General features: G+C 38.7%; 1 pseudogene; it reads left to right on the top strand.

The window, feature by feature from the left end:
- LOC118842860 overlaps positions 1 to 14,267 on the top strand; it is a 54,359-nt pseudogene extending 40,092 nt beyond the window's left edge.
- Positions 14,268 to 17,640: the final 3,373 nt, after the last annotated feature.

The raw sequence follows: 17,640 nt of genomic DNA, 5'->3' as shown, positions 1-17,640 counted from the left end.
TCACAGTTGACTAGAGCACTGAGAGGTTCAATGACTTCCTGAGGATCACATGACCAATAAGTATCAAGGGTGAAACTTAGAGGCAGGGTTTTCCCATCTCTGAGATGAGACCTCTATGCATTAACCCACATGACCTTTGGATATGGCTATAAATCAAAGAGAAAGTGCCAATTTGCATTGGTTGAAGGAGCTCCTTCATATGGGTTTTCCTTATGTCAATGAAATCACAAATCTAGTCCTTAAACTTTGTCTGTACTCATGTACACCCATACACACACACACACACACGCACACGTACATACACATGCACACACATGTGTGTACATACACACGTATGTACATACATATGTGTATATACACAACTACACATGTATATGTATGTATGTATATATTTATATGTACACACAAATAATTGAATACAAACATGTATAGACATACCTGTGCTTTGTGGGTCAGTCATTTTTCAATCATGAGCTTCAGCTGTGAACTTTTTCATGACTCCATTTGAGTTTTTCTTAGCAAAGATACTTCAATGGTTTGCTATTTTCTTCTCCAGGTCATTTTGTAGAAGAGGAAACAAAGGCAAACAAGTTATGTGACTTCCCCAGGGACACACAATTAGTGTCTGAGGCCAGATTTGAACTCATGAAGCTGAGTTGATCTGACTCCAGGCCTCACACTCTATTATCCACTGGGTCACCTGACTGCTCTATATGCATGTGCATAAGACAATAAACTTCCTCAGAACTTTAACCCTGGAACTGAGCCTTTTTGAATGTAAACATATTTAGCCCCGTATACCTAACCAGCCCCTGACCAGAATATTTTGTGCTTCAAATTCCTTCTAATGTTCACTCAGGCCATCATCTACCCTATCATTGTTATCTCACTTTCCCACAACAGGACCAGAACCATTTGAAAATGACTTATAAAATTCATTCAATAAGATTTGCCTTCTAAATGTTGCCTTTCCCTCTCTGCCCACCCCATACAAATACCTTCCATCTACTGTTTATCTATTTATCATCTATGTATCTATCTATGTATCTATGTATCTATCCATCTATGTATGTATGTATCCATCTATGTATCTATCCATCTATGTATGTATGTATGTATGTATGTATGTATCCATCTATGTATGTATGTATCTATGTATCTAAATATCTATGTAACTATGTATCTATCTATGTATCCATCTATCTATGTATCTAAATATCTATGTATCTATCTATCTATGTATCTAAATATCTATGTATCTATCTATGTATGTATCTATCTATGTATGTATCTATGTATCTAAATATCTATGTATCTATCTATCCATCTATGTATCTATGTATCTAGATATCTATATATCTATCTATCCATCTATGTATGTATCTATGCATCTAAATATCTATGTATCTATGTATCCATCTATCCATCTATGTAAGTATCTATGTATCTAAATATATATGTATCTATCTATCCATCTACGTATGTATCTATCTATGTATCTAAATATCTATGTATCTATCTATCCATCTATGTATGTATCTATCTATGTATCTAGATATCTATCTATCTATCCATCTATGTATATATCTATGTATTTAAATATCTATCTATGTATCTAAATATCTATGTATCTATCTATGTATCCATCTATCCATCTATGTACGTATCTATCTATGTATCTATGTATCTAAATATCTATGTATCTATCTATCTATGTATTTATGTATCTATGTATCTATGTATCTATGTATGTATGTATGTATGTATGTATCTATCTATCTATCTATCCATTTATCTATATCTTGGTTATACGTAAATATATGCACGTTGTCTCTGCTGATTGGCACTTCCTTAAGGGCAGGAATTGTTTTTGTCTCTTTGCATCCCCAGTACTTAGCACAGTACCTGGCATATAGTAAACATGAAATGCTTATTAACTTGATTTTACTTGAATTGAAGGATGAGATATAAACCTGAGTTCAAAGGGTGATGAGAGATCCATAGGGAAGCCACATGGCATGTTCAACCTATCCTTTCCCAAAGCAATGGAAATCGGTCCATGACCTCTCGATCCGCAAGCATCTAGTAATGACCAAGTCTTTTTTTCTGTTTGTTGGGAGGCTTTCTTCACTATGTTATGTCATCTCTCAAAGTTTTATTAGAGACATAGCCAATTCAAACTATATACATGAATTTGAATGTACTCTTGTTCTATCCTTGACATATTTCCATCCTTAAGAGATGGAACTGGCAAATTAAAAAAAAAAAGTTAGCTAATTCTAAATATTTCAAAAAATTATTTCAAATATTCTAGATATTTAGAATAATTCTAGTATAATATATGGGATAAATTTATAGTAGTCTAAATATTTATAGCATAATTCTTACATTCTAAATATTTACTGGAATAATTCTAATATATAGAGAGTAGTAATTCCAATATTCTAAATATTTTATCTCCCATACACATTAAAAATGCAAGGAAGAAACAAAAGTTTATAGAGGAAAAACTGTTGCCTCAATCCATTTATTTTCTTTTACATAGACAAAGAAATCCAATAACTTATTATCATGGAAAAGGAAGCAAGTCAAATCAAAAAGCAAATCAAGAAAATGTTTATTAAGAGCCTGCTATGTGCCAAGCACGCTGCTTAGTAAGTACTGTGAATGTAAGGGAGGAGAAATATTATTCCTTTCTATCAAGGATCTCACATTCTATTGGGAGAGACAAAATCTAAAAAAAAAACTATATAGAAATAAGTCACCTACAAATTCACATGCATACCTATACATACATGTGCATATACATGTGTGCATATATGTATGTATTTATGTTTCTGCGCACATATAAGCATATGCATATGCATACATCTTTATATTCAGGATAAATTGCAGGTAATCAGATAATCTCAAGTGGAAGAAAATAAGATTAAGGGAGATCAGAAAGGCTTTTTGCAGAAGGCAAGATTTTAACTAAGGTATAAAGGAAGCCAGAGAAGCCAGGAGACACAGAGGAGAATAGAAAGAATTCTGAGCCTGGGTGACAGCTCGAGAAAATGTCCAATGTTGAGAGCAGGAGTGTTTTGTGTGGGGAATGGCAAGGGGCTAGTGTCACTTGATCCAAAAATATGAAGATTGGATAAATAGGAAAATGCCAGGTTGTGAAAGACTTTAAAGATAAAAAGGAGATTTTATACTTGATCCTGGAGGTCATAGGGAGCTATTAGAGTTTATCGATTAGACAGGTGATATTGACATGGTCAGATCTTCCCTTTATGAAGAATAATTTGACAGTTAAATGAAGAATGGATGGAAGTAAGGAGGAAAGAAGGAAAGGAAGGAAAGAGGGAAGAAGGAAAGGAGGCAAAGAGGGAAGAAAGGTCTTTTTCTCCTATTGTCTTTTTTATGAAGTTGGTAAGTTGCTGAAGGGGAAACGAAAGCAATGTGCAAATATATGATCACAGATTTAAATTTTGAAGGCTGTCATCTAGTAAATTTTTTTTTTTGCGTTGCATATAGGGACACTGATATCCAGGAAGGCAAGGGATGCAAAAGTTCACGTAGAAAGTAAAATTGGATGTTGACATAAGTGCTTCAGTTCTGTAGTGTAAGTGTCATTCATGGCCCTTTTAAGCCTGAATGAGGATCAGAATGTCTGTATAAGTTTCCAGGATCACACAGCTGTGATCCTGGGGCCTAGTGCAGGAACAGGACCTTAATGAGGAAAGGATAAATTTGTGCTTAAAGTGCTATATAATTGCTAGCTCTTAGCTATTCAGTTTAAAGAGTACTAATACAGAAGTCATAGCACCTGAGACTTGGGGTCAGGAAGACCTGATTTCAGATCTCCCCTCAAATAAATGACTGGCTATGTGAGAGTTAGATTTGATGATCCCTAAGGCCCTTTCCACCTCTAAATCTAGGATCCTGTAACTTGAGTTCAAATTCTAACTCTGACACTTTCTATCTGTGTGACTCTGGGCCAGTCACTTAACCTCTGTAGGCTTTAATTTCCTCAGCTGTAAAATTATAATCTTACCAGCAGTCACCTCACAGGATTGTTGTGAGGATCAAATGGGATGACATTTTATAGAGCCTAGCACAGCACCTGGCACAAAGTGGGCATTTCATAGATGCTTCTCCTTTCCCCTTCTTTTGGACCAGTCATTCAAACTCTTTGGGCCTCATTTTCTTCATCTCTGTAACATAACTCCTTTGGAGGAGTTTTCTTCTGAGTTCCACCTCAGTTTTAGAGGCATGACCATAAGAGTATGATGAAGTGATTTTCCCAATACTCTACACAGACTAAATTTTAGAACTCGTACTGATCTTCAGTCGCCAGATTCCAAATTCTCAATCTCTCTCTCTCTTTCTCTCTCTCTCTCTCTCTCTCTCTCTCTCTCTCTCTCTCTGTCTCTCCATCCATTATCCATCTATCTATCTATCTATCTATCTATCTATCTATCTATCTATCTATCTTTCTATCTATCTACATCTTTTGCTTGCCAGTGTCTCCTGGTCTTATCTCTAATAAAAGTTAAAACATTATAAAAATCCCCTGCAAGATATTATGTCCTATAATTATCCATTTCAAAAGACAAATGACAATAAAAGTGAAAGAATGGCTCTATGCAGCTAATCAGTCCCTTTTAACAGACTCTGTTCTCCCCTTGGACCTTGGAAGCCAGACAGATACCAATTTGTGTCTGCCAGATTGGGAGCAGCAATAATGGGGAATACAATTCAATCATTTATTGATTAACATTTCAGCTCTGTGGAGCTGAAGCCATCTGGTGGGAGGACATTTTGGCAGATTGCGAGTTGTTGGGATAATGGTCATTGTAGATATGGCCCAATAACAGAGGAATGAGCCTCTTCCCCTGCCATTAGAGGTAGGCTTCCCATCAATCGCTCCACCAGAATTTGTACACAGAGAAGGGGCAGGATATTACTGAGATCTCTCCAACCCTCCATGGAGAAACATTGGTTTCCTGGGGAGAACAAGTGCTTGTCACTGTGCTACCATATACAGTGCATGGATAAATAGCTCATTTCCTCTATAATCTGGGACTTGGGTTGGACAAGGTTAGAGTGCTCCCTCTCCTGTTTTCCCTGAAAGCACACAGGACTGCCTTACCCCCAAAAAAACATTGGAAATGTGCTGATTGGCTCTGCTCTGTTTCTTTCTTGCTTGTCTGCTGTTCTGGTGAGAGAGAGATGAGGATATAGAGGAGCTTTGTAAAGACTCTAAGGCCCTTTCCACATTTAAATATGGAATCCTATAACTTGAGTTCAGATTCCAGCTCTGATATTTTCTACCTCTATGACCCTGGGCCAGTCACTTAACTCTGGTCAGCTTTAGTTTCCTCTACTGTAAAACTGGGATCCTAATAGCACCACCTCACTCAGCATGTGGCCCAGCATTATAGACCTCAGTTCTTTTCCATTTTGTAGGTGTTCTTTCTTATTTTAGGTGAAAGGGATTGAAGATGACTATGACCTTCTAAGCCTTACAAGGTCAGGGAAATGAGTTACCGGAGTATGGGAACTGGATAAAATCCTGGGATTTGCTTGAAGTCAGATAATGAGGAATGAAGTCTCAGGCCTTGAGAAGTGGTAGTAGAGTTGCAGACCCATGTATTTATCACTCATGCCCTTTGGAGGGTCGTGTGCATAGAACTGTAAGTAGGTTGGTGTAGATGTTATAGAGAATGTTACGGAAGGGAGCTAAGTGTAAGAAGACTGGAAAATAGGAAAAAATAATTAATAACAACAGCAAAACAACTAGCATTTCTAGAATCCTCTCTGCATATTTTGTTATGCTATTATTATGCCCCTTCCACAGGTGAGGGAACCAAGACTCCCAGAGATCACTGACTTGTCCATGGTCACAAAGCCAGTAAGTATTTGAGGAAAGGTTTTAACTCAGGCCCAATTGAATCCAAATGCAGCACTCTAACCACTCTGCTATGTACCTTCAAGAGGCTTCAAGAGCTTCAAGGGAAATTCCAGAGGAAAATCTATTTATTCTCCATGGTCAGAGTTCATCTTGAAAGACCTTTCTAGCTCCAGGAGTCTATGATTTAAGTGCTTTCAGGACGGTTTATCCTTGTGATTTTACTTCCCTCCAGATTTGGTCACTGCTTTGTGAGAAGCATTTATTAAGTGCCCACTGTATACTTGGTATCATTGTGTGACAGATGGACAGCTGACAGTGGCAACAGATAGACTTGGGTTCAAGTGTTGCCTCTGTCACATGTTTTCTGTTGAGATCCTGGGTAAGTTACTCAATCTTTTGGTCTTCCAGCCATCTCTCTGAGAACAGACATTACAAAGAAGGTGGTGATTTAAGCTGGCAGAGGGCAGATCTTGGCTGGGAATTCCCTATGTGGATGTAATCATAGGTATGTTATTGTTCTTTTGTTTCAGTTGTATCTGACCTTTCATGACCCCACTGGGGATTTTCTTGGCAAAGATAGTGGAGTGGTTGGCCATTTCCTTCTCCAGTGGATCCATTTTGTTATGTAATCATGCCCAGGGTCATACAACTGTGTATGAGGCTGGATTTGAACTCAGGTCATCCTGACTGCAGGACCAGTGCTCTATCCACTGAGCCAGCAGCTGCTTCAGTCTTTGGTATAGGCAATAAAAATTGTGAGGGTGGTGGTGGTAATGATGATGATGATGATCAGAGCTAAATGGTATTCAGCTTCTTAAGATTTACAAAGCAACTTACACATACAATTTCAACTCAATCCCCTTGGATTGAATTTAAGATGGCTGATTATTAATTACTAAATGAATGGTATGGTGAAGAGGAGCTATGCATTCAGAGAAGAAACATGTCTTTGTAGTTTCAGATCATGTTTTATGTTTGTTTATTATTGCTAAATTTACAATCAATTGTTTTTAAAAGGTGAAAAGTTGGACCTAGCTGGCTACATGGAGGAACTGTGTCTTGTACACAGACTCAAAGGGTAGTTAGAATTAAATCAAAGGACTTTTTTTTCTTTCAGTGAACTCTCCAAGAGAGAATCTCTTATTCAGTCTGCCCAGCCATGTTGCAAGACTGGACAGTGACCACTAACAAAATCCAATCATTACAATGCAGTCTACACTTGAGCCTTTCTCATTGCTATCATTTCAGAGGCTATGGGAAAGCTCAGGGATCTCTATTTTCTTCTGGCTAAATTGTTTCTTGACCTAAGCAGCTTAAAGGCACATAGCATGATGGCTTACTCAATGAAGCAGTTGTGTGGATTTGATTTTCCCTATCTTCATTCAAGTCATTGGTGTCTATCAGAAAAGAATATATGTTTAAGAATCAGATTTTCCACTTACCTGACAGTTGCCCAGTAGATATAGGTGACAGAATTGGTGTCCCTGTTCCTCAAGTCTCTGTTCTGAAATGATTTTCTTCCTGTAAGAAATCCTATCACAAATGTCTCCGAAGCTCATGGAAGCTTCAACTTTCAGACCCAGAAGGACTTATCTAGGCCTATGGCCCCATTTATTCTTTTTAATACATGTTGTTTATTGATGACTTTTGTTTTCACATTATTTTTTATTTCTGGAAAAAGCCTCCCCAAAAGATACACTTATTATGTAACCTTCTCTTGCAAGGTAAAGAAATAAAAATATTTAAGAAAAAGCACCTGACATGATTACATGTGACAACCAATAAAACATTCTGCTCTAGTAGCCCTTTCACCGAGAAAATAAAATAGTATGGAAAAAGGAATATTTAATGTTTTGGGAGTTACAGTACCTGGATTTGTGTTCTAACTCTGCCACTAAATAGCTGCATGAACTTGACCAAGACTTTATTTTCTGAATGCTTTTGGAGTGTCTGTGTAATGTAATGGTTAGAGCTCTGGGAATACCTGAATTCTTTTTTTATTAGATCAATTCAAAATCTCCCTCAAAATGAACTGTATTAGGACAGCCATAAATGCTATTATAGTCTATTGGAGAGGCATGGCACACTGTTGTTCAGCCATTCAGTTGTTTACAACTTTTTGTGACTCCACAAACCATATCATGCAAGGGCCCTTTATCTTCCACTGCTTCTCGAAGTTGTCCAAGTTCATGGTGTTTGTTTCTATGATATTATCTATCCACCTTATTCTCTGCTGTCCCCTTTTCCTTTTGCCTTTAATCTTTTTTAACATCATGGTCTTTGCTAATGAGTCCCATATTCTCATTACATGGCCAACATATTTAAACTTTGGCTTTGGCATTTGACCTTTCAGAGGATAGCCTGAATTGATATCTTTAAGTATTGGCTGATTTGATCTCCTTGCTGTCCAAGGGACTTCCAAAAGTCTTCTCCAGCACACAATTCAAAAGCATTGATTTTATGGTGCTCAACTTTCATTATAGTCCCTTTCTTATAGCTACACATTGCTACTGGAAAAAAAAAAAAAAACTATAACCTTGACTATATGGACCTATGTCAGCAAGGTGATGTCTCTGTTCTTTAGTACCCTGTCCACATTTGCCATAGTTTGCCTTCCAAGGAAGCATATTTTAATTTCATGGCTGCAGTCACCATCTGCACTGATCTTTGAGCCTGAGAATATAAAGCCAGACAGTGCTTCCATTTCTTCTCTCTCTTCTCACCAGGAAGTGATAGGACCAGTCACCAAGATCTTTGTGTTTTTTTTTTTTTTAATGTTAAGCACTGTCCTCTTTCACCTGCATCAAGAAGCTTCTTAATTGCTCTTCACTTTCTGTCATTATAGTTTGCATATCTGAGATTGCTGATATTTCTCTCAGCAACTTTGATTCCAGCTTTGATTCCAGTCTGACATTTCACATGACACACTCTGCATATATAATAAGATAACAATATATTGCTTTATCTTACTCCTTTCCCAATAATAAACCTATCAGTTGTCCCATGTTTGCTTCTAACTGTTACATCTTGGCTCACATACAGGTTCCTCAGGAGATAAGTAAGATGATCTGGTCCTCCCATCTCTTTGAGGACTTCCACATTTTGTTGTGTCCACACAAAGGCTTTAGTGTAGTCAATGAAGCAGAAGTAGATTTTTTTTTTCCTGGAACTCCCTTGCTTTATCCATAATACAGAGAATGTTGGCAATTTGGTGTCTAGTTGTCTGCCTCTTTGAAAACCAGTTTACTCTTTTGGTGATTCTTGGTTCACATATGCTAAAGCATGGCTTGCAAAGTCTTAAACATAAATGTGCTGGTGTGTGATATGCGTGATATGTAGCATGAGGGAAATGGCCAAGTCCTTTCACCACTGATGGCCCCAGTTCCTTGGATCTGTAAGAAAAAAAGTCAGGCTGTATTAAATAGTTGTCTAAGGCCTTTTCAACTCTGAATCCATAAATCTATGATTATTCTTGTCCTGATTACCACATTTCGAATATTTATTTAGTTTCTTCGAGGAAGAATTATATTTAGGAAAGGAAGAAGGAGGGGAGCGAAGTGGATGTAGTGTGTGTGTGTGTGTTTGTCTGTGTGTCTGTGTGTCTGTGTGTTTGTGTGTCTGTGTGTGGGTAGGAGTCAACCCAGTAAGCAAAGTGCTGGTGGATTCACTTTTAACAGAGTCTTGAGCATCAGGAGCTGGAGCCCGAGCCCAAGTGGAAGAAAGTGGGAACTTTGGGAGCCAGAGTAGGCTAGATCAAGTGAGGGTACAGGAATGAGGGTGTGTGAGGAAGTGCGGCAGAGCAGTGGTGTTGGTGGGGTCCAAGTGTCTATAAATCCTCGTCAGTGTACACCCTTTTCTCCTCCTCTTCTTTTCCTCCCTCTTTCTCCTCCTCCCCCTCCTCTATCAGGCTGTTACAGCTAACTATCTGAACACAATCTTCCTTAGCCCAGCATCTAAGATATCCACTGAAGGACAAAGAGTTGAAGTCATCCCAAGTATTAGCAGAGGAACTTCTGATGGAGATTAACTTAAAGGGCTCAACAAGAACAAGAACAGGGGTCAAGTTTAGCCCAAGAAAAAAGGAAGGTAAGATCTCTAGCAAGATTGCTTATAAATTATCAACTAGTGCAAAAAGAATTCAGAAAGAACTCCTAGTGATTACATTGGATCTTCCTGAAAACTGTTGTGCTGGACCCAAAGGAGACATTATGAATGGCGATCAACTATGTTGAGAGGCCTAGGGTCTGTCTATGAAGGAGGGGTTTTCTTTCTTGACATTACCTTCTCCCCAAACTCCTTATTTAAACCAGCCAAGGTGTATTGGCAACCAAAAATGGGCTCCTTAGCAATTAGTCAACAAGTGCCCTTGACTAGTTTGGCTTTTTCCCCTGAACTGAATGCTGTTTGTATGTTGGACTGGAGTAAGCTTGTCGGCCCCTTCACCTTGCTTCCCTTGCTTAAGCTGATGGAAAGAACCTGTGCTTTCCCGGTCAACCCCTTCACCTTGCTTAAGCAGATTGAAAGAACCTGTGCTTTCCCTGGCGTACCTTACACCCCCGCAGAAGCTGGATGGTTAAAAGCAGCTCCCGTTGGAGCCAGAGGCTGCTACAGTCACAGCCACAGCCGCAGCCGCAGCCACAGCCGCAGCCACAGCTGAAGCAGGAGCTGGCAGTAGCAGAGCTGACCTACGGGAGGAAGCTGAACAAAGACTTCAGGCCAGTGGGTAATCTTTTTACCATAGAGGGGGAAGCATGATTTTGCTTTATGCAATCATGCTTCTCTGTAGCCTCCTGGTTACTCTTTCAAGGCGTACTTATTGGGCCTGGAAACTTTTCATTAATATGTCAAAATGGGGATGCTGGTTCATAGGTTGGTTACTGTGGAGCCTAAATATATGTTTTGATTCTTCTGCCTTCTACTTTGAGAGTTTTTTATATCCGGCAGTTCCGAACCTTTCAGACATGTTTATGATCCTCTTTGAGATTATAAACTCTGCCCTCCTAATACAGTTGGCGACGAGGATGGGATCGCTAGGTATAAGATCTCTATTTAGAAGCAGAACAATTTCAGAGGAAGAGATGAATATCCCAGGATGGGAGGATCCATTTTATTCCTCCCTAGCAAAAGAATTGGCTAAAAAAGCTGGACCCTGTGAAAACTGGGAACCAAGGCTACAGAGAGGAGATCCTAGGGATTTGGAAAAGTGTTTACAAGAACTTGGGATTCAGTCAGGGGCATCACTATCTAGGCAAAGCTGGATAGTGTTATCAGCCTACAGGCTAGTATACAAAAGATTGAGATTAAGTGAAAAACATGGGGGCACTCCTACCCCACAGCAAGAAGGGGAATCTCAGATAGCAGGAGACCAAACTGACTCAAATGAGAACTTTTCTATTAATGTGGCTAAGAGCAACAGGAGACCAAAAAAGCCCAGAGTGCATTTCAACCCAGCCCAGAAAGAGCCTGACTGCCTGCTTCGTCCTAGCCATGGTGGCAGAGGAAGTGAGTGGGGGGGAAATGAGACAACGTTAGGGGCTGAGGCACAAAACACTACTGGGGTTCAGGATGTCCCTCACACAGAGAATAGGAGATGGTTAAATGATCAGACAAGGGCTCAACCCATACAAAGGAGGAAGACAGAAACCCGAGGTGAAGATTCAGTTACAAGGGAAATTCAGGAAGATTTCTCACTGCAAGAGGTCACAGATATTTTGAGTAGATTCAGCCAAAGAATGTGAGAACCATTAATATCTTGGATGGTAAGACTCAGTGATCAAGGGGCCAGTGGAATATCAGTAGATAGGACAGACTGCATGAGATTCATAGGTATCAGCCATGATCCTCTAGTTCAACAAGCTTTTAGGGAACATCATCAGCAAGAAGATGGTGATAGCAGGACTACTCTGTTGGCGTTAGCCGCTGTGGGATGCAATAAGAGATATGCTACTGATTCTATGTGGCCCACTGAGCACAGACCCTGGTCTTCACTTAGAGATTGTATCATGAGACTAAAGGAGGAGGTAATGAAGACTGCCATTATGATAGGAACTGCAGACAAATATTACAATGATCCAATGGGACTGCCTCATAGGAATTTAATAATTAGGACAGCTCCCCCTGCTTATAAACAACTAATTTTGAATTTGTTACTTGGGGAAGTAGGGAGCCATCTTACAACAGTGATAAATAAGATTTTACAGTTACATGACTTAGGTGACTGGGGAAGGGATAGATCTCCTCGAGAGAGAAGGGTGAATAACCAGCAAACTTGGCGCCAAAGGAGAGTAACAAGGAAAGAAATGTTTACAGCTCTATTGAGAGCAGGGGTAGGTTTTGAAATGATAGATGGAATTCCAACCAATGAATTATACAGAATGTATAGAGATAAAGGACTTGATAACAGGAGAAATAGGGAAATAGGAACTGCTCCTGCAAGCCCACAAGCCACTCAGAGTGAAGGTGACCTTGTGTGATTAACGGATGAAAACTTGTACATTTGGGGAAAGGCTGGGAGGACAATCCTAGTCTCTATCTAGGATGGGATCCTCTTAGTTTAATTTTCCCATTGTGTTTCCTTGTACATCTGGGGAAAGGCTGGGAGGACAATCCTAGTCTCTATCTAGGATGGGATCCTCTTAGTTTAATTTTCCCATTGTGTTTCCTTGTACATCTGGGGAAAGGGTGAGAGGACAATCTTAGTCTCTATCTAGGGTGGGATCCTCTTGGCTTCCTCATTATGTTCCTTTTGAAAAGAAACATTTCCCACCTGAGTTTGGCTCTGATGTTGGATCTTTGCATAACTGAAATCTCAACCAAACTTGAGATGATTTTATTTGAAGAATAATAGTCCATATTTGTCTACTCTTTTTGTCCTTTGTTTTGGCTAACGTTGTTGCTAGTTCTGTTTCCTTTAGGATTAAGCACCCTGCACTTTCTGGTGACTGCCTAAGCACATAGCATTCTTGGAATTCCTGCCAGCTCGTTAAAGAACTGACCTCTGGAATGGGCCTTTTTGGGGCAGGGCCATCTCTACATCCAATTTCAGCATGAAGAAGCTATGGAAAATGAGACCTTCACCCCTTACCCCAAGATTTTGAGCCCCAATCATTCAGGGGGGGGGTGGGAATGATGATAGTGTTCTATGTTTACTTATTTTGTGTTATCTTTGCTATGTTGTTTTATTATTATGATATTATTGATCCTATGTAATGGATACAAGGATTTAGGGGTGGACATTTGAATTATTAATAATTATTTTGGGGATGATTGATTGAAGAGATTATCTTGCTGGGACTTAGGGGTGGATCACATTTGAATCATAAACCAATATTTAGGAATGTCACCAAATGATATGTTTTGCTTTATAATGAATGATACGTTTTAGTTTCCTTTGTAATTGGATCACAATGTATGTTCTAGGATACATGGCTGATTAGATTATGTATCCTATAACAAGGGGTGGAGTGTATTGGCAACCAAAAATGGGCTCCTTAGCACTTAGTCAACAAGCGCCCTTGACTAGTTTGGCTTTTTCCCCTGAACTGAATGCTGTTTGTATGTTGGACTGGAGTAAGCTTGTCGGCCCCTTCACCTTGCTTCCCTTGCTTAAGCTGATGGAAAGAACCTGTGCTTTCCCGGTCAACCCCTTCACCTTGCTTAAGCAGATTGAAAGAACCTGTGCTTTCCCTGGCGTACCTTACACCCCCGCAGAAGCTGGATGGTTAAAAGCAGCTCCCGTTGGAGCCAGAGGCTGCTACAGTCACAGCCGCAGCCGCAGCCACAGCTGAAGCAGGAGCTGCCAGTAGCAGAGCTGACCTACGGGAGGAAGCTGAACAAAGACTTCAGGCCAGTGGGTAATCTTTTTACCATAGAGGGGGAAGCATGATTTTGCTTTATGCAATCATGCTTCTCTGTAGCCTCCTGGTTACTCTTTCAAGGCGTACTTATTGGGCCTGGAAACTTTTCATTAATATGTCAAAATGGGGATGCTGGTTCATGGGTTGGTTACTGTGGAGCCTAAATATATGTTTTGATTCTTCTGCCTTCTACTTTGAGAGTTTCTTATATCCGGCGGTTCCGAACCTTTCAGACATGTTTATGATCCTCTTTGAGATTATAAACTCTGCCCTCCTAATACACAAGGTTACATTTAGGACAGGAATCTATCATTGGAATATTAACAGAAAAGGAATGATCTGTCTGGAAATTTAAAAGAATCCAGCCCTCACCTGTTTTAATGTTCTTCTCTCCATCTGCTCATTTTCTCATGGATTGCAACCCTGCTGACCCTTCTGTGAGACGTATTACCTATCAGAACATGACCAACAGAGCAGAGCAGGACACAATGGCTAGGCAGTGGACCAAGTGATACACAGCATAGAAACCTCGCACCATGGCTTCTGGAGAGACCTCTCAGCAAGCACATTCATCAAATACATCAATAACCCTTCCCTCCTTTGTTGGCTTATTTTTATGACATCTTGAACCCCTTTGTGACAATATGTTGTCCTTTCTTCTTATTATTTGTATTTCATTCACCTTCCCACTTTTTAGTTCCACTAACTTGAAGGTTGTTTCCATTCCAAGTAGATGGGAATTTTTTGGTTTCTGTTTGTTTGTTTTCAGAGCAAAGAATGTTTTATTCAGTAATAGCATAGGGCTTTGTCACAAAGCTTTGTCTTTGTTTTTTTTTTCCTTTCATGCAATCTTTGGGAAAACAAAAAAAAATTCAGAATTATACCTCATTTCTACCTCAATGTTTAAGGTTACTTGTTATGTATTAAAGTCTTTAATGGTGGGTACATGGTACTGGGAACAAGTTTTCTACAATCATTGCGCATTACTGAGGCTTTGTTTATTACTAGCCTTCTGTCTCCCACACAGAAGACTATTGGCGTAAACAAAGTAACTTGTATTTTTGGTTTACTTAAAGTGCTTGTAAATTTCTCAGGGATCTGCTTCTTTTGACTGTGGATCAGTTGATATACACTTGTTTTGTAAGAGAACTCACAAAACACTGTGGCAGACAGGTAAGAAAAGAAGGAAGGAAGGAAGCAAAGAAGGAAGGAAGGAAGGAAGAAAGGAAGGAAGCAAAGAAGGAAGGAAAGAAGGAAGGAAGGAAGGAAAGAAGCAAAGAAGGAAGGAAGGAAGGAAGCATTTTAAAAGTGTCTCCTTTTGTCAGCCACTTCACAATTATCATCTCATTCAATCTTCCTTACAACTGTGGGAGGCAGGTTTATTATTTTCACTTTTCTTTCCTTTTTTTACAACTGAGGAGCCTGAGGCAAACAGAAGTTAAGAGATCACCTGTGGTCACAAAGACATTGACAATCTGAAGAACACTCACAGGAAGGTAACTAAGAGATTTGAGACTATGTCTTTTGAGGATGATGATGAAATATGAGAAGCAACAACAAGAAGGCTAGTTCATATGTATAGAGTTTCCCTAAATCCTTTACCACTTAGCTTTAAAGAGAGAAACCTTAGAATGGAGAGAGTTGATGTCTTCAAATATTTGAAGGGATGACAAGTTGATGGTGGTTAAACTTGGCTTTGTTTTGGCCAAGAAGGCAGAAATGAGGCTATTAGATGGAAGAACGTGTCAAAACAGGCTTCAGTTCAATGTAAAGAAAATCTTCCCCAAATGTGAGATATGCCAGAGTATAATGGGCTACCACAAGAAGCTCAAAGCTTCCTCTTCCCTTGAAGTCTCTGATCTTAAGAGCCGCTCATATTTCAGGGATGTTGCTAGGGCACTTGCAGGCATAGGGCAGGCAGGATAAGCTATAGAATGGTGATGTCAATCTCATGGCCACAAAAATCCCAAGTGGGACCCAAACTATTTTCAAATATAGTTGGAAAGTATTTCACCACATACATAAGAATACAATGTAACATAATGCTAATTTGTGACTTTCTAGCTTAACATGTAGAAGCTGTATTATTTTCCTATTAGAGTTTGATAGCACTATTGTAGGGAACTTTCCAACACTACAATTTCTTGATTTTATAAATCTGTAAAGGCATGTGGTCTTTCCACTTCCCAGTCCTTCGTTTTCTTAAAATAAGATGAAGAGTCACACCCCACTCTTAGAACCTCCTGGGCATAGTAACATAGAGGAACAGAAACTAGATATACATCAACATCTCATGCCATATGCCAAGATAATCTTCAAATACCTTTAAAGGGTGAGGTCATAAGCAAGTTAAAGATTTAAGGGAAAAATCACATTTCATATCAATTGTCATAGGGAGATTTCATAAATGTACCAGGGATAGAGAGTACCACAAACAACAAAATGAAAAAAAATGTCAAAAAGACAGTTTTGTTTATGTATTTTTATATAGCTTTTATAAAAAATTAATTCAGCTCTGATTAAAATAGAAGAATCTGACTGAGAGGAATCATAGGAATTTTTCAGGTAGAAGTCTTCAACTATACACATATACATATATGCATACACACATATGTACATATGCACATGCATATATGTGTACAGATGTATGCGTGTATGTGTATATGTGTTTATGTGTATATATTTGCATATGCATATATATTTACATATATATAATTCCAAATTTTCAGAATAAGAGCCTTTCCCCAGTTAATAATTGATAAATGGTCAAAGGATATGAATAAGCAATTTTCAGAGGAAGAAAGCTAACCTCTTAATAGCCATATGGAAAATGCCCCAAATCACTAATAATAAGAAAAATCCAAATTAAAACAGCTCTAAGATTCAGCCACATATCATTCAGATTAAGCAATGTTGACCAAAAAAGGAAAATTACAAATGTTGGAAAGTCTGTGGAAAAATAGTTACAGTAATGTGCTGTTGATGAAGTGGTGAAATCGTGCAACCATTCGGGAAAGCAATTTGAGACTCTGCCTATAAAAGCTACTTAAAAATCTATGCCCTTTGACCCAGAGATACCATTAGTAGTTCTATGTGTGAAAGTTATTTTGAAAGGAAAATGAATCATGTATACAAATAATACGTATCATAGCTCTTTCTCTTGTGATAAAGTATTGGAAATTAAAGGGTCTCCTAGCAATTGTGAAATGGTGGAGCAAATTATGACATATGAATATAATGGAATACTATTTCATATTTCTTATTCATTATGAAAATATGAAGGGGGTGGTTTTAGAGAAGCCTGGGAAGACTTGTACGAGCTGATGCAGAGTGAAGTGAGAGGAACAGGAGAGCAACTGCACATCAAGAAAAATGTTGCAAAGACAATGAATTTTGAAAGACTTCAGAACTCTGATACACTCAAATATCAAGTTGGACTCCAGAAGACTCATGATGAAACACTCTACCCTCATCCCAAAAGAGAGATGATGCACTCAGTGTACAGATTGAGACACATTTTTTTGGATGTGGACAACGCAAGTATTTGTTTAGCTTGACTGCATATTTGGTAAAAGTGTTTTTTTTTTTGTTTAGTTCATTTTTCTTTTTCCTTCAGTAGGGTGGGTTAAGGAGAGAAAGCTGATTTTTGTTGATTAAAAATAAGATCAAATTTAAAATATTAACACAGAGGCACATATTTAATTTCTGTTTTTGCAAGTGTTAATGTCAATGTATTTTTGTAACCTTTGAATATGTAATGACTGAAACATCATAATGACAGTTGACAGTAACTAGTAAACAGATTGTGATATTCCAGGTGAGATCTTTCCTTTGCCCTTCCCTTCCTCATTATTTTTCTTCTTTTTTTTAATTTTTAACTGCTGT

This window comes from Trichosurus vulpecula, chromosome 3, assembly GCF_011100635.1.
Source record: "Trichosurus vulpecula isolate mTriVul1 chromosome 3, mTriVul1.pri, whole genome shotgun sequence".
NCBI classification, from domain to species: Eukaryota; Metazoa; Chordata; class Mammalia; order Diprotodontia; family Phalangeridae; genus Trichosurus; species Trichosurus vulpecula.
The sequence above is the reverse complement of the archived record's forward strand: the minus strand, read 5'-3'. Positions and strand labels throughout refer to the sequence as shown.